This window comes from Corvus cornix, chromosome 19, assembly GCF_000738735.6.
Source record: "Corvus cornix cornix isolate S_Up_H32 chromosome 19, ASM73873v5, whole genome shotgun sequence".
NCBI lineage: Eukaryota > Metazoa > Chordata > Aves > Passeriformes > Corvidae > Corvus > Corvus cornix.
The window spans coordinates 7,445,784-7,463,568 of NC_046348.1; the positions used below are offsets into that span (position 1 = coordinate 7,445,784).

At 42.8% G+C, this 17,785-nt stretch overlaps 1 protein-coding gene and 1 long non-coding RNA gene across 6 annotated transcripts in view; one reads left to right on the top strand and one right to left on the bottom strand.

Moving 5' to 3' along the window:
* The first annotated feature begins 147 nt into the window (after positions 1-147).
* The window catches only part of SPECC1 (sperm antigen with calponin homology and coiled-coil domains 1), an 87,842-nt gene continuing 70,204 nt past the window's right edge, over positions 148-17,785 (top strand). For 2 of the 5 annotated variants that reach the window (XM_010402400.4, XM_010402399.4), the window contains exon 1: positions 10,843-11,234. The gene's annotated coding sequence lies outside the window, so the exon portion shown is untranslated. Of the gene's footprint in view, positions 234-10,833; positions 11,235-17,785 lie in introns of those variants that run through there. The other 3 variants (XM_039562897.1, XM_019287590.3, XM_019287591.3) reach the window with 3 other exon arrangements.
* Positions 4,591-9,446, bottom strand: LOC109144995. The gene is made up of 2 exons (XR_002046094.3): positions 9,228-9,446; positions 4,591-8,022 (listed from the first exon to the last, which is right to left on the bottom strand). It is a non-coding gene; the product is annotated as an uncharacterized LOC109144995 (long non-coding RNA).

Here is a 17,785-nt window from a genome sequence, read left to right on the forward strand (position 1 = left end):
CGCGCACCGCCGCGCTGTGACTACATCTCCTAGAATGCCTCGCGGCGGCGCCGTCGGGGAGAACTACCGCTCCCGGCATGCTCCGCGGCGGGTAGCGTGGATTGGCCGTCCCGAGCTGCCCGGGGACTACATTGCCCGGCGTGCCGTGCGCCAGCCCCCTGGCGGCCGGTGCAGCCGGTGCAGGTGAGGTGAGAGCTCCGGCTGCGCAGCATCCCCGAGCGCGGCGGCTGCAGGTGAGCGCCGGGAGGCGAGGGGCAGCGCGGGGGGACCGGCTGGGCTGGGGAGAACCGGCAGCCTCGCGCGGGCCAGCCCCGTGCTGGGGGAGCGCCGAGGTGCCGCAGTGCGGGACCGAGTCCCTGTGCCCTGGCTGAGGTGCGAGGAGGGAGCGGGAAGCTCTGATGTGTCGCGGTGTCGCCGCCGTGTCCCCGCAGCCTCCCCACGGCTGACTCCGGCCCCGCGCCGGTGTCTGAGGGCAACAGGTCCCGCACGGGCGCTGCCTGTGCCCGCAGCGTCCCGCCGGAGCCGAGCCCGGCAGGCGCAGCCCCCGCGGGGCTCTGAGGGCAGCGGGAGGACGGGCGGGTCGTGCCCGCAGCTCCGGACAGCCCAGGGCACCCGAGGCTGGCGCAGGTGTCCCCGCTGTGCCACGGGCCGGGCGGACACGGCGGAGCAGCGGCTCATCCCCGGCTGCCTCCCTGGGGAGAGCTCGCTCTCCTCTGGCGTAGAGCAGCGGTGTTCCTTCAGGACGTGCGTAGCTCAAAAGGGCTCCGACAATATCCACAATCGGGTTTTCCGTCGCAAAAGGCAAACTTGGCTCGTGTCAAATCGTGCAGGAGCCTTGGCTCTGGAAAGCTTGTAGTGTTTGGTGATAAGGTGAGAAATGTTGCTTTTCCCTTTGGTAACCAAGGCACAGTGCGCATTAAAAATCTACATTCCTTGCTTGTGTTGCTTTTTTCTTCACCTGTTTTACTTTCTTGTTCTTGTGGACTAGAACCAGTTTTCATCTTCACAAGTGACGATAGGTCTGCCTTAAAAATACCTCTCTTCTTATTTGATGTTTTTCTATTTTATTTTTAAGTTCCCATAGGTTTTTAAACCCGTGAGAAACAGCCGTGTTGGTTTCAATAGGATGCGTGGAATTGTTGTATTTCAATAATTGAAAATTGCTTAAAAATTTGAATACGTGATGCGTTGGTACGAAATTTTCCTGATATCCTGAAACACAGCTTTTTAGAGATCCCAAAGTAATACATTTTCTTTCTTACTCTTGTCCTTTGCTCTCTGTCCTGCTTATGTCTTAGTGTAGGTAGGTTCAAATAAAGATTTAAATGGATGGTTTTATCACTTCAAATACTTCACTAGACGAAGTTCAACAACTTTCCTCTAAATCCCACTGCCCTCTACTGGCTGCACCAGCAGGGCCCACCTGCCCGCTGCTATTCCCTCTTTTTTTATGTCCTTGGGGTTTTTTAAATTGATTGTTTAGGGGTGTTCCCCCCCCCCCCCTTTTTTTTTTTTTAAGGTCAAAACCCGTGAAAAAGCACTTCATTTAAATCTACTACCGCAGGATCTTTACAAGGTAGGGGAGGTTGCTGGCAGGATGATCTCCCTAAGGAACCCTGAACTTAAGATTTCAATCTTCTCCTTGATCCAAAATAACCTTGCTGGGCTGATCTCGAAGTCACACAGCAAAGCCTAATTTCCGAAGGCCTAAGGGGAAAAAACCATATATGCTGGATTGGCAATTTCAGCAGTGAGAGTTTATATGTATAGTTGAAATATTGCTTTGACTTTCTTTCCCTTTTTCCTGAGTTTTGGAGAAAATACTGGGTTACTATTTGTTTGTAAATAAAATATTTTAATAAATATTTTGTAAATATGATTATATAAAATACACTTATTTATAGATGTTAGTATGGAATTATGTGTTATTCCCCCCCCCTTAGATATTTAATAGTTTCCTCCTTTTCCCATTCACGCTGTTCCGTGTTCTACATACGAACAAATTCTTGTGCCTGAGTATTTGAACAATCTCATCTGCCTGAACAGATTTTTCGTGTGGGTGAAATCAGATGGAGGATTAAGGATTTGAGAGGAAATATGAGAGTTCAACACATCTTTGATAAACAAGTTGTTCAAATGAAACTTTCAGCTGTTTCTTTTTCACAAGCCTGTGAACCTTCATGACCGCAGAGTGTGCAGCCCATGCGTCCGATCCTCTTCCTTCTCCAGTCCCTGGCTGCTGTCCCTGAAGCCGCTCTTTTCTCCTGGAGCTGTTCAGTCCAGTGCAAGAGCTTAGGTTATTTTTAACCCTGCCTAGCCCCATGAAATGAAACATTTTGAATTCGGCTGAGTGTGACGGCAGCAGGGGGTGCAGATGATCCCGAGCTTTTGTGCTGCTCCAAGGAGCTCGGTGTCTGTTTTCAGCAGAGGGCAGCACATGGCGACACTGAATAATTGCGTTTCACTTGACCTTTACAGTGACTCAGTGACTCCCACACTTCAGTATTCTCCAGACAGGGTAAATCTTGGAAATAATGCGGGGTTTGTCAGAAATCCTGGTTTTGCATATTGTCTCAGTTTTAGAGTTCCCAGGTTTTGAAGACACTCTAGCAGTGCTATTAAAAAATTAAAATAAGTTTTCACAGTCCTCAACTTTATTTTGTCAAACTGCCAGTTCCAGAGCCTTTTCTGAAAGGCAGGAAGTGGCTGAAGGTGGAAGTCAACAAGAATTAAATAGAGTCCATTCTTTTTCACTCATTCCCACCTTTTTTTCCTTATCAGAATTGTCATAATGTAGGGGTGAATGAGAAGAAGAGGAGATAAATTAGTGGATATTTTAATGACAAAAGGAAAAGCTTTCAATTACCACAAGCAGAAGAACGTGTGGCTGCTTTGCAGGTGGTCACCCTGCTGATCTCACCTGTTGTGTACAAAGAGGTTTCCAGTGGCTGCAAAAGGAAAGGTGCTGGGACCTGCTGAGCTTTGTTTCCACCCTATGGTATTTTCATCTATACATTAAATGTGATCCTTTCCTACTTCACTCTGAGCTTGTGAATGTAGTGCTTTGTCTTTTTTTCTTTAAAGACTTTAGGTTTGAAAGCACACTGGAGAAGTGCTTTGTGAAATAGATCTAAAATCGGTGAAGGAAAGCTGCTTCAGCTTCTGTACTTTTCTTGGCTTTTGAGTTTAACAAACTTATTTGTTTGAGAGTGCAGTTGGGTTTTTTTTCTTCTAAGGTAGCTTTCAGTGTTGGAGAATACTGTCACTACCATGGCAAACAGCTAAAGTACTAAAAAAAAAGGTTAGATCATAGGTAGGTGGCAGGTATATTGGAGTTAAAACTCAAAAGACATCCTGACTCACTGATTTCTCATGGTTTTTTTGGGTTTTTTTTCTGCTTTAGGCCAATATAAAATAGATTGCAGAGAGAGATCTTTGGCTAAAATCCCCTGTTAGGATCAGCAGACTTGTTCCTTGTGACTGTGCTCTGTAACTCAGAGAAAAGGAACAGGATGTGGCTTTTCAAGATGAGTGTTTGATCCTGTCTGCTCTCCTTAATGTTTTAGATCTCAAAGTCTGCACCCCTTTTGAAAGTAAGGTGGTTTCGTTGTGTTTGTTCCACTTCAGCAAGGTACTCCTTCTCCTCTTCACAGTTTGCCCAATATTACACATACTTTTGTTTTCACCTATAGAATTTGAAACACACTTGTGTGGTCTAAAAAAAGATCCGGGTAAAGTTTCAGGCATCGTCATCTCCCAGGGCTTTCTGCTGTTGCTATAGAAGCCTAAATTCTCTTTGAGAGACCTTTCCAGTATAAAGAAGTTGATACTGCAGGAAAGTTGTCATGGAAATATGCAGTAAAAAGAGGAAGGAGATCTTGATTTGATGACTCTTACACAGGCTTAGGCAACCTGGTGAAGTGGCTCCCTATCTGGAGATCTGATTCTGCAGATTCTCTTAGTTGTGCTCCAGTGGATTGGAAAGCTGTGGACTAGAACCTAAAGAAATTAACATTTATATGACCAAACATACCTCTTCAACTCAGAGAGCTTTATCCAGATTCGAGTTTCCATCGAGTGATGGCAGACCAGGAGATTCCCAGCAGCCTGGTTCTAATAGGGGATGGAACTGTGGTACAGCTATTTATTATATTTCTGGCAATGACCACTCTGAAAGGATTTATTGAAGTACCACTATTGAAATGAGGCTTTCAGAACCATTTCTTAAATGACCAACTAAAAATAGTTTATTCTGCAAGCTTTAGTGCCATTCCAGATTTGAACAGCAGCCCTTTGTGTCCAGCTAAATGATGGGATAAGCAGATCCCTCCCCATAAATTTCTTATACCATCACCAAGCCTGGTTGGCTCCCTGGTTTCAAGCTTTTTGTGCCTCTCTTACTAAAGCCTCCTGATATCTAATAGATGTGATTATGAGTGAGTTGCCTTTAAATATCTATTACCAGTGTCACCATGGTAACTGCTGTAAGAGTTTCTTGCTGGTAAAAGGTTTCCAGCTCCCCAAGATACAGCAGGGCAAAATGCTTAGGCTGTTGTTTTCACGGTTTGGATGAGATCAAAGAGGACAAAATAACATATTTCTGATTTTAATAGCAGTGCATATTAGTGGAACTGAAAGGAATAAGATTGGTTTGGAGCCTGTCCTCAGACCAGGGAATAGAGGACAGTTACACAGGCAGGGACAGCCCAGGCTTTCCTTGGACAGCAGGCTCCTGCAGGAGTGGGAAGATGTCACTCCCTCTGACTGAGCCAACACTTGGCCTTTCTTTCAATACTGTCACCAAGAGAACTAATTAACCCTAATGAAGGATGCAAAATTGTGATATTCCACCTGCCAGCAGAGTTGCTGAGTGATTCAATGTGAAGTAGAAAGAACTGAACTGGCTTGTGTGTTTTCTTCTTTCTTGGTTTTCTCAAACTGCTCCTTCTTTTTCCTCTCGGCCTTCAGCTGTTGTGTACCAGGGCAGTGGTGTTAGATATTCAGAGTGACTTCCCTGCTGTCCTGATTTCCAAATCTTCCTCTTCCCTTCTTTCACATCTGCTTTCTTTCCCAAGTTCCTGTTGTGTGGCCAATCAATCCTTTGCTCTGCAATGACAGTTGTTTTATCGGCTTCCACGTGACAGAGTCACTGATGTCCCTCATGTAAACTCTGTCACCTCAGGGGGTTGTTTCGCTTTCATTTATTTATTTACTTATGGTAAACAGGTCATAAACTCCATAGGGCACTTCTTCCTTTTCATGCAATCTGTTCTCTTGCTTCATTGCCCTCCTACTTCAATATCTGCTGGAGATTTTAAATTATCACTTGCTTTTATAGAAACATGGAAAGCTGAGCACCTATTCCTGCTGCTTTCCCACTTCATTGCCTGTGCCTCCTGCTTCTGGCATTTAGGCCTTTTGGTGAGGGAGGGCTTCTGCTCTGGTAATGAGCTGTTCGGTGTGGCTGTGCTGCACGAGAAAGTGAGACCTTGAGGAGAGGAGCAATTTGCATCCACTTTCTGTGTGTGTGGGGACAACTGGCACAGCAGAGCCAGCACGAGTGGCACTGAGCACGTTTGATGGGAAGATTGTGCCTGCAGGATGAGCTCATGCTGGTGAAGTGTTGATATTTGTCCTTACCTGCCTCGTAGGCAATGTGAGCCACATACCAGGATTTATTTTGCTGAGCTTAAAGATGCTTATAGTTCATTTTAGTTATAAGGTTTATTGAATGCCAGATTTGCACTGAGGGTTTAAAATCTGAAGTGATTAGGCTAGCCAACCAAGAGATCCAAGGAAATAATTTCCTAAGAAGTCTTGAAAGCAGAACCTGGGTCTCAGAATGGAATTTGCCTGCATTATACCACTACTTGTTTCTTAATGGTTCTTCTGTAGCATTGTGGTTAATGCTGGGAGGATCTCCGTGTTTGGGCACTTCAAATTTCAGCTGCATGGTTCAATTTCTCAGGTCTGCTAAGCTGATTTAAAAGTTTAAGGGGTAGCAGACATGTTTGTTCATACAAGCTGTCTAGAAGAAAGGAATTGTTGAACTTTAATTTAGATTCTCCCTTTTTTCTGGATTTGATTACATCATCAAAGCCAAATTTCTGTGCTGAGTTTCTGGGTGCCTCTGTATCACAGTGTGCATGTCTGTCAAAACTGCTGATTTATATGGGAGTTAAAATCAATGGGCACTGTAGACCCTTGCTAATTTGTGATATTTGGTCAGTAATTTAGGTGTTTTCATTTGCTGACCTGTAAAATAGATGAGTTATTAAGCCACTGCAATGATCAAGTGTCTGTAAAAGACGCCGAGAGGAAACACGAGATGGGAACTCCAAGGCATCGCTGTGTGGGGAATCAAACCTTGCCAAGAGCCTTCTTTTTTAAATCCTGATCTGCGTTAGAGGGCTTGTTCCTCTCCTGGGACTTGAACTCCTCGTGCTTCCTGAGTGCCCCCTGTGAATTTGTCCTGGTTTGGTTGCTGCTGGGCTCCCCGTGATGCTCCGTGTGGGTCTGGGCAGATCCCACAGCTCCTCTCCCGCTCCGGCTGTCAGCACTTCCAGCGTGAATCCCTCGGAAACAAAGGCGATCCCTCAGGTCTCTCGTTTGCATCCCCCTGAAACGCACCAAGAAGTTCAAAGCAGTGGGACATTGCTCCAGAATCCCGTTGCGGTTTTTAATTCCAAGGCAGCCTCCAGCACACATCCTCTCCAGTGCTTAATTTTGGTGTGCAGCTCTGCATTGTCAGTGATTTCATGGAATGTTTTTCTGTTCAGGGTTCCTTGGAGTGTCGAACCTTTTGGGATTCCTTTCCCGTTAGGTGATAAAATGCCAGCTTTTCCAGCATGAGATCCCTCTGGGACAATAAGTAAAGGGAGCAAGTAGGGTTGTGCAGTATTTTGCCTGGCTAGGTAGTAAAAACTTGCTGTGCTACTTGAATATGGTAATTCTCTATGAATTGTTAATGAGTGCCACATTATAACCTATATATCAGAAAACTAACAGCGAGGAATAATAAAATAGAAAGTTGCTCCCTTTCCCTTAAGTCTTTCTTTCTTTTAATCAGTGAAATAAAAAAAAATCAGTTAGTAAAAAAGAACAGTGTGTTATCTTCCTCTTTCAGGGAAGAGCACTGAGTATTGCCTTTCTTGCACGTTTCGATTTATCCACATTTTGAATAGCAGAGTGACTGCAGGAAAGCTGTCCTTGGGTTGTTGATGATGCCTAAGGAAGTAGAGACATTTGAAAACTGCAAAGAATAATAAACTTCACATAAATGTGTGCAAAAGTGATCAGTGATTTTCATTTAAGTGTATGAAATATGATGAGTGTTCCTTTGGTACATAGATTTCCTTTCTCATTTTGCCTTTTTCTGTGGGTTGGCTTTTATTTTTGGTAGATAAATGTGTGTTAACTCTTGAGTGTTCTTCTCGGAAATGACAGAAATACTGAAAAATGCTGGCACATCTGACAGACTCTTACTTTTGAAACAGTCAGTTTCCTAATTCTATTTTTGACTGACTCAGTGGCTGTTCCCTTGGAAATTCTCAAGTTGTTGTCTGGTCTTCTGAAATTTTGGCAATAGGCACCAGAGGAAGCTGTTTTTCTTGTCTCCTATAGCACTCCATGTTCCATAAAACATTATCTGCCTTCCCCTGCTCCCCCCAGTTTAATTATTCTAGTCTCTTCCAGCAACAAGCATTTTCTCCAGTTGCAGGTCAAAGCTGGTAGCCACAGGCTGAGCCCCTCAGGTGTTGAGTAAGAACATGAAACCGTGAGTATTCTCTTAAGAACAGGGAAGAAAAAATAAATCCCAGTTCTCCAAGCCAGCACACACAGCTTGCTTGTGCTGGTGGAGGCTTTTTGGCAGCAGTTGCAGGAGTTCCATCCACCCATTCGATCAGTAGCAGCTCGTTGACTTGAGCAGCAGTTGTTTTTGTCAAAATGGAAAGTGGTGCCCCGTGATTCACTCTGCAAACGTCCACCAGCGGAGTGAACTTCCTGACATCTGCACTGCAACTGAGAAAATAAAGAAGTTTGTACCAGTTATGTCCAAAAGGGAAGACAGCACAGAGTAAACGCTGTCCCAAAGCCATGGCCTGACTCCACTAATACCCACTGTCTGATGCAGGCTTGCCTTTGTAATTACTTTTGGTTTTATAACTCCAGACAGCAATGTTCCAAGCCTTATAGCTCAGTTAGAGACTTGCTTTAAAAAGACATTGTTATTGACATAATAGCCTTGTTTATGGAATTTCTCTCCTTTGTAATTAAGATTGTTTCATGCACAAAAGCAGTTAAATATGGCATAAATATCTGTAAATGCAAAGATATTTTAAGCCTTGTTCCTTGTGTGAGCCTTTTTTCCACATTATGCATTTGCTTCTCAAACGAGCTGTGCCACTCAAAATTCTGCCCTTTGCCCATTTCATTAAGTTCTCATCCATATTTGTTCTTGTGGAATTGTACCATTAATGCAGTTTGCAACATAAAGCCTTTAAATTCCTCAAATGCAGTATTTTGAAGGTGTATTAATGGTGAGGTTTGATCTTATTCTCTCATACCTTGTTGGGAAGTTGTGGGAGCAAGTGCATGGAGCAGAATGCAGGCAATATGTTCACTGTTATTTTGTCTGTCAACCAATTTTACCAGCTGGGTGAGAACCTGGCAGATACTCGAAAAAAGTTTATATTGCTACTTGGAATTGTTTTCTCACCCTGGCTGTGTGAAAGTAATTATGGTTAAGGCCCTGGCTTTCTTTGAGCCTGGCCAACTCATTTTAGCTGTTTGTTTCTGAGCTGTTTTTTCATTAAACAGAAAGGCAATTTATCAATTCAGAAGGTTTTATGCTGAATAATTCTTTGGTCTAACTAAAGAGATCAGATAATTATAGCCATAAGTGCTACCAGAAAACCTCTAAATAAACAAATATACTGTCTGGTCTTTTTGGGTTTGGGGAAGTTCTCCACCACTATTCCAGGCTCTCTACCCAAGCTGAAGTATGTAAATGTTGTGACTGTCTCCTTACAGCCAAGCATTTCATTTTTAGGCTTCGGTCAAGTTATATTTATCAAATGTATCCCAAGGATATTTGAGAGTGCAATACAGTAGCTCATCTTGCCTCCCTACTCCCTCATTTCAGTTCTTTATTTCTCTTGGCTGAAGGACAGGAAAACCTATCAAGCTGCCAACACTGCTGTCCCTCTGAGCCCAAACAAACTCACCAGCAATGGCAGAGGGGCAGCACGCTGCAGTCCAAAAAGGGTTTGGTTTCTTCAGACAAAGAAGCTTCTCAGCAAGGTGTCTGCACCTCATGTCCCCTTCATTTGTGAGCTCAGGGTCCAGGAACCTGCAGCTGTTTGCCCTGAGCTGGTATTTTTGTGCTGCATCTGTTTGTTTTTGAAGATGGTCCATACTCAGAGCAGAAGGAGTGAGTTGCAGTCCTTCCCCTGGCTACCTAAGTGACTTTATTGCTTATGCATGCATCATGTGTGGGGTCACTTCCTCAGGGAGGAGGAACACTGCATTCAGATCAAGTATCTACAGGAACTTCCTCCTTATCTGAGCTGTGAATAATCTCAAGAACTCTAAATGTGGAAAAATACAGAATGGGTGAGTTCTACCAGTGGGCACACAGCCTGTCCTTGGGTATTGAAGAAACTGTCAAAGTGGGCTGGACAGAAGGATTGGTACCTTGTGGATGCTGGCAAAGTTGGAATTGCACCTGACTGAAGGTTTAGGGACTTCAATAATGTCTGCTTGAGACCTGCCAAACACAGAGCTTTGTCATGTGCTAAATAAGTCATGGTGTGCTCTTTTGTCTTGTTCTGGCATTTTAAGATAAGGCAAGAGTTTGTTACTCTCAAGAATATCATAAAGTTGGATCCCAAATCTATAATCTTCAGAGGCAATTTGGCTTGCACTCAATCTGTTTTTAAGGTTTGGTTACTCTTATGATAACAGTAGTGGTGCCAACACTGAACTGAAACATAAATTTACTCTTGGCATAACATCAGCTTCCTTCAGGCCCCTTTGGCACCTGGAGTAAGGAGGGTGCAATAATGTTGGACTATTCAGATCCAGCAACACATTTCAAATATTAAAAATCTTCCCTATTTCTCTACTAGAAACTTCTCCTGTAGTATCAACATGACTTATATATCGGGTTTCTGCTGTTGGGAGGGAGAATTCCTGATCTGTAGTCACAGTCTGAATGTCTTTGGTCAAAGACACCAGAGGTGATCAGACCCTTTCTAGACAGAATTGGACAAAACCCCCTGTTTTAAACATGTTCGTTTTCTGTTTGAAATTTGGATTTCATGTCTTTGCATCCCCTCTGTCTCCCTCAACTTGATACTATCTTTGCTTGCTCTAACTCTGTTAAGACCTCTGGCCTTTTTCTTCCTGTTTTCAAACACGAAATTCTTTTCAAAAATCTTAAAGAGGGATGTTCTCAAGCATTTGTTCACTCTTGTCCTTTATTTGCTCTCTTCTAAATAAAGAACAGATTGACCCTTCTTGGGCAGCTCGAGTCACTCAGGACTGATTCTGGTGTTTTGTAAAAGCTTCTGTCTTAGTGCATATTCCTTCCCTACACCCACTTTTCCACTTTGCTGAAGCAATGATGGAGGCAAGGGAAATGTCATAAGGTGTCCTGGCTGTGATTGCTGGCACTCTGGGGGATGTGTTATTGTGGAATATAAAAGCTTCTGAAAGCTGCTTCTGTGTTTTCCTCTGAAAATGCCTTTTTTCTATGCCACCTCCTTGCCCTTTCTCCATGGTCTTGTGCTGCATGTTTTTGCTTGATTGGATCACCCAGACCAATCTGGGGTTTTTGCTCTGCCCAGTGTCCAGTTCTGCTCTTGGGGATGATGGGACCCTGAAAGAAGCTCTTCCTCTGCTTTAAGGATTGAAGCATCTCAGTGTTTTGGACGTAGGCTACAAATTGCTTTCTTGCATAAATCCTCCTTGCTTTGATGAAAATATAATATTTGTCATTCCCCTGAGTAAGCGAGTGCCTGTGTGTGTGCTGAATGCCGAGGCGCCGGTGGAGCCAGCTCGCTTCCGTGTGTGAATCATTTCTCAAGCAGCTCTCTGTGTCTCTCTGCAATGTGGTTTTCCTCTCAGGGAAGCACTCAAGCCCTGAATTTTCAGTCTGGCTTGCACATGCTGTCAGAAGCTAGTGGGAGACACTTTTCTTTTTAACGCAGAAAAGAGAACAAGCTTTTACTGTAAGTATTTTATTATTTTATTTATTTTTTTTTAATGTGGGAACTGTGTTATCTCTAGAAGGATTCTTGGGTCAATAATGTATTCACTAAACGAATGAACCTGCTTTGCTCAGCAACACTTTTTTCATAGTATCTCAATGTAAAACTAAATTGAATTAATAAAAAGTATAGTGTAAACAGGTCTGTGTTAGCTGAAAATGGACTGGGGGTGGTCTAAAAGCCATTGCAACCACAGAAAGAAATCCCCCCCCTGTGAGAGCTGGCTACTGTATTTTCTGCTCAGCTACATACATTTAGTGACAGAAGGGGTGAAGCTGTTTCTGTTCCTGCTTTTTCCTCTGGCAATTTACGGTTGTTCCCCAACAGTGAAACGAAGCAGGAGCACAAGCAGAGTTTCCTCTGCTACTGCATGTGCACAGTCCAGTCAAGGAAGGGCAGAAGGGAATGGGCTGCTAAGCCAAGAGCTTTGGCAGCTCCTGTCTGTGGGAATCAGGGAAAGCATTGGGGCACTCGAGCAGGTACCTCTTACAGCCCCACAGCACAGAGCTGGTCAGGTTCTCAGCAGGACCCTTTCATTATAGCACCTCGACTGTTGTCCTTAAAGTTGTATTGTGGATGAAGATTGGTCATAATAACAATTGTAATAATACCAGCATTTATGGAGTGGGTAATATGGCAAAGTTGTAGAGATGTTAATTAAGCCCTGTGTGTGTAGCAGTAAAGGATTAGTGGTAGAACTGGTTTGAAAACAGGGATTCTCTACCTTTTCTGTTGTGTACAGTTCTAGATATCCCCTAGTAATCCTTTCTGGTTTGCATATTTCATTCTAAATTGAAGTGTTCTTAGCCCCTGTAACCTCAGTAGCAGAGAGGATACTTGATTTGCTGAAACACTGTTGTTTGCACAATTTGACAGGTAACTACCACAGAAATTCCTCATCCTAACGTGCACGTGGGTATGTGCTACCCCTTCCCTTTCTTGTGCAGTTCTAAACCAATTTAATTTCATTATGTAGCCCACCAAGGTGGGTCATTCAGTCCATCAGTGGCCCCCAAAGTCACAACTGCAAACTGTTGGCACTGTTGCTTAGATCTGTTCTGTTCCTGTTCGTTATGAATATTTTTAAAATGCAGAAGTCCTCTGGTTTCTCCTGCAGCTTTGGAGTTATGGCCTCATCTTTGCAAAGAGCCCTTTCTGTCAGAAGTTCACACTGTCACTCATAAACGCTCAGAAGTTCCCAGTTTATTAACTTCAAGTGAGCTATTCTGCACTTTAATGGGAGATAAATATCTCCTTAAGGGATAGCTTCCAAATCTCAATTATTTCTCTGCACTGTGATGGATGGAAAACGGGAGTCAGGGAAACATCCCAGCATGTGGCAATCTGTGAGGCTGCTCGCTTGCGTGCTGCGTGACAGATGTTGATTTATCTAATTTTTGCTTTCTTTTCTGTGGGGTTCCTGTGCAAGGCAAACGAATGAGTCCATCTTCATAAATATCCTATTTAGCAAGCAATTATTATCCCATTTTTACAAATGGAAAAACTAAGGCATAGGAAGATTGCATGGCTGAGGGGGTGTGATGACTCTGTGCTGAAGCTGAGGATGGAATCAGGTGGAATTCCATGGAATGTGTTGCCTGTGGTATCATCCCTCCATGCTCTGAGGGGACAGGGAAGCTGCCAGTCTCTGCACTAGACAGGACCACCCTGTATCCACATGCAGTGCATCTCTGCTTTTCCAAAAAACATCATCATTCCTTTTCCTTCTTGTAGTTGTATCTACCCTCTATGCTACAGAAAAACATAATGACAGGTAATTATCAGGCAAACCACTTGTAATTATTCTTAATTTCTTCAGCAATTATATAGCTCTTTCTGTATCTGAAATGAAGCCTCCTTTTCTTCCTTCTTGTGGGTTGGCAAAACATGAAGTGACCGTATGTGTCACTTGCTTTGTGCTGTATTCACTGGGACAGTAGTTCAAAGAACCTGGATTAATGAGCAATAGCTGCCTTGAAATGGCTCTAAAATGTTTTTGTTCTCCACCTGCAATATACTGAACATGAATTAAACCCATCTATTTGGGACAGAGTCATATTGGGTAAAGGCCAGGGTGACCTAATTCTTCATGATTATAACATGGTTGTAACTTCAAAAAGGGAGTTTGGAATCAATGCATCATTTTTAGCCTTCCCGAATCTTCCTGTGCATCCTTCAGTAACACGATGTTTGTGATTCAGAATTGCCACATCATTGCTAATGGGTAGAAAATTACAGCTGGGTTGGGATTTTTGTTTCTTTATCCTCACGTTTATAAGATCAGGGGTCATAAGGAGGTAGCAGAGCACACTTCTGAGCTGTGTGATGGTGACTGGTTAGATAATCAATGTGAGGAAGGAGGAGGAGGAGGAGGAGGAGATGGAGAATCCGTGTACAAACAGTGTAATTCAAACTACAGGATGAGCATGTTCCCAGACATCTCCAAGTACAGCTTTGGCTCGGTTTTCCAGCATCAGTCACTGTGCTGGATGACAGTAAAGATATCTGTATTTTCCTGCCTCATTAATGGCCAGTAGCATGGAACAAGGACAAGGGAAATGCAGCCCAACCAATTCCTTGTCCATGTGCACACATGAGGATTTTGTTGTGATTTCTGCATTTTTCTCATGTGATCTAACGATGAGTGAAAGACTGACAAATCCAAAACTCCACAGAGAGCTTCTGTGGAGGAGGGTGGGCAGAAGGTTTTGCAGTGCTCTCCACGCCTGGAAAAGTCATCAATGACTCTAATGGTTGCTGTGGGAAGAGGATTTTATTTTGAATGATGTTGAGACATGGAGTTTTGCAGTTGCTGAGCTGGCCTCTGGCAGCCTTGTTGGGATGGTTTTGGAGGCTGAGTTGATGGCTGTCACGTGTGGCTGCCTGGACCTGTCCTTGCCTAGGCCATGTCTGATGTACTTTAGACATCCTTGGAACCTTTTAGTACATTTATGTACTACTTAATAAATACCAATTGTAGAGAATTATTGAAAACACACTAAGGAAATAAGCAAGAAAAGCCTTAACACAAAAATGTGAGCTGATCACTTAACCACTGTAACCACAGATAAACTTTGTCTGTGGGAAGTTCAAGGGAGTTTCCATTATCTGTTTCCATCTGACACCATGGGGGGAAGGAAAGGAACTGACTCTGCAATAATTGATTATAGAGGAGAGGTAGAGCCATATCCCCTGGAAAGAAAATTCTCATCTGATGCCACAGTGGAAGTGCTCTTTTGATGTTTAGGAGTTCTACAGAAGAATCATTAAAACAAAATGCAAAGCAAACTACAACACGAAAGAGTGACTGGATGAATGACCTTGGGAATGTCTGTGTCTTAATTTCTGTGTAGTTCTGTATCTAAAGCTTAACAGCATTTTTAACTCCTTGCAAAATCACTTGTATCCTACAGCTGCCTAGCTGTTTTATTGTAGTACATTTTTCTTCACTCTTGAAAGCTGAAAAATAATAGTAACACTAAAACCACCTTTGCTTGAGGCATGAATAAAACCAGCAGAATCTGCCCTGCTGTCTGGACATGAAAATTTCCAAGTGATGTCTTGTCTCCGGGTCCTCTACCAGCAAACCGCGAAAATTCAGCTGCAAATGAGACTGGAAAGTGAGTCTGCTGAGGTAGACCAGAGGAAACAGTGAAGTGTCTGGGGTCAGGTTTATAATGGATTCTTTTTGGGCAGCAAAAGCAAGAGGAGCCTTAGAGATGAGGTTTTGGGAAATGGGTGGTTTTTTTGTCTGAGTTGTGTTAGGGTGGAAGCAGGTGTTCTGGCTTGGGGGTTTTTTGTGGGCTTTTTCATCCAATTCTAATTAAAGATGAGCTTTGTACTAGCAAGAATCCAGCAAGTGTCTGCTTGGAGGAGTGATGGAGGAAGGTTGCACTGAGAGCCTCAAATACACCAAAACCAAGGTAATAGAAATTAAAGCAAAGAGAGAATGAATAGTCACAGAAATACTACTGAGAGAAAAGGAGCAGATGCCTGAGGAAAGCTGCTAGAGGTGACCAAAAGAGTAAGGAGTTTGTTTTTATTTGTTAGCCTGATCTTATTTCCAAATGGATTTTTGTTCATGCTATCTATCTCCAAGTTACCAATTCCTGTATTTGGACTATCAGCTTCCCTGGTTTGATTCCTAATATCAGTTAAGAAATCAAGATGAGTCATATGGAAGCATCTGTCAAGCCTAAAAATTGTTGTTTAAAGTTAATTGATGTGAAAGGCAGAAAAGAATTCTATTTCAGCCCAGCTGTCTATCCTGCCATAGAGCTTCCTACGTGCCACTAGAAAATGCTTTACAGTTTACTGAACTTGTTAGATATTTCTGTATTCCAGTTGATAGTTTGTCTGAAAATAGCAGAAGCTGATTAGAAGGAAAATAGTAGAAGCATGATGCAGATTTAACCAAAAAAAAATTTTAAAAAGTGAAAGAAATTAGTGTGTGTAATAAAGCTTCTGGAATAGTCTGACCTTTGGATGTAATGAAAAGTAACTGAATTACAGGGAAATGGCACTGGGGACTGTGCGGTTTAACCCACCAAAGTCACACTTGTGTCCTTTGAGAGCCTTAAGCTGCAGAGTTGGGACTTTGGCCTCATTCTTCAGAACTGCTGGGCATTCCCAAGTCCTGATGAAGCTACCATCTGGCACATTCCTGCCCAGATTCAGTAATGAGTTTTCATAATTCTTTATTTCACTCCTTTTCCCAAAGCATCTTTGTTGCATGACTCTGCTTTAGTTTGAGTCTCCTGCTTAGTCCTGACACACAGACAGGGGCACCAAAACCTACATCGTGTAAAGTATGTGGGGCACAGATCATTTCCATCCCCCATCAGGGATTTTCCTGTGTAATTTCATTTCTGCAGATATGCTGATAATTTTTATTTATTTAACAGTATAACTCCTAGGTTTCTTGAGTGTGAAATAATATTGCTCATCATCACTCAAACCAACCTATCTATTATTTTTAGTTATTCAGAATAAAATAGCCTTTAATAGTCAGCAGAATTTGTATCCTAGAAGTTTATTCCAGAGAACTGGTGAATTCCTCCTTTGATCCACAGCCAAGTCTGAAGATCCCGGAGCCCTGGTGTTGTTTCTGCTGATGCTGACTGCCTGTGAGTTAGGATAAATTCTTAATCCAGTTTTTCTAGCTGTAAAATGGGAATCATTCTAGGCTGGTTCTAAAGACTTTTATTAATAAATGCATGTGGACTGACTAATAAAGAAATGTCTGGATTCTCAGCCTTTAATAAAACAGTAAAATTTCAAGTAAAATGGTCTGCAGAACTTCTGCCAACTGCCAAAATAGTCCTCATCAAAATATTCCAAATACCCTTTAAAAATACCAGTAAGAAAGGATGAACTATATAGCATGGCCTGAATTTTTAAAGGCTGATGCCTGCAGGGAATTCTGAGGATTACTGAGAGAAAAAGCTCTGTCAGGACCAGCTTTACATTTTTGGTAAACTTTCTGATTATCATTTGCAGCACCTGTTTCAGGGTAGAGGTGTATTCAGACACCACGTTTGGGTGTAAAAGGTTTTTAAAAAACCAACCCCAAACCCCTGCAGTCTGGAAGTGCCTGGCAATAGAACCAATTTTGCTGCTCTGATGTTCCATCTTGCTGAGTCCTCATTTATTTCAGCATGGGGTTGCTTCCTCATGTTTTCAGAGTACAGCTCCAAGCAGGGCATGCTACAGGGATTTAGTTTGTCCAGCTGAGTGCCCTGCTCTGCCTGATGCCAAAGAAAGACTTTGAATCTCAGGATGGCACTAATTCTGTTTGCTTCTGAAGGAAAATTCCCTGTGAGATGTGAAAAAATGAAAAATAAAACCACAGAGCTCCAGGCATTGCTTAAAGCGAGTCATTTTCCCATGAGAGTGGACAGAAGCAGCTCTTATCTGAAACTGCTGAAACAGAATGGGTGTAAAACAAGTGATTTGTGTCACTGTGTGTGCGGAAACAGCTTGGTTGTGTCTCTTGTGGAAAGCTGCTTCTCTTTCAAGTCTCCTTGTGTGGGTAGCCTAGAGATCAAATCAATCTCTCTGGGGTCCTTGTGGAAGGAAAGGCTGATATTTACTGAAAATACAGTAGAGTTACTTCTAAGACAAGTAGATAAGAGCTGGATCTGATGTTTTTTATAAATGTGCTGTTTCTACACCAGGATTAGAGAAACCTCCTTGCCAGTGTTTGCTGTCCTGATTGCTGCGGACATTTGGGATAGCTAAGTTAATAGTTTTTGTTTCCTGCTACCATGAGCTCCTTCCATGAGCAATTTTATGATGCTGAACTGCAGAGTTTTCTGTTGTCCCCACTGCTCACCACTTCCATGGAGCTTTTTTTGTTTTGTTTGTTTCACTGTAATGCAATAAATTGCATTTCGGGAAGGGGGAAAGCTGATGTTGACTCTGAGAATGGATTTTCTGCTCTCATCAAAGAACAGCAGGACTTTTTTATTTCACTTTTTTCTTCTTTTTTTCTTTTTTTTAAATAGTTTTAT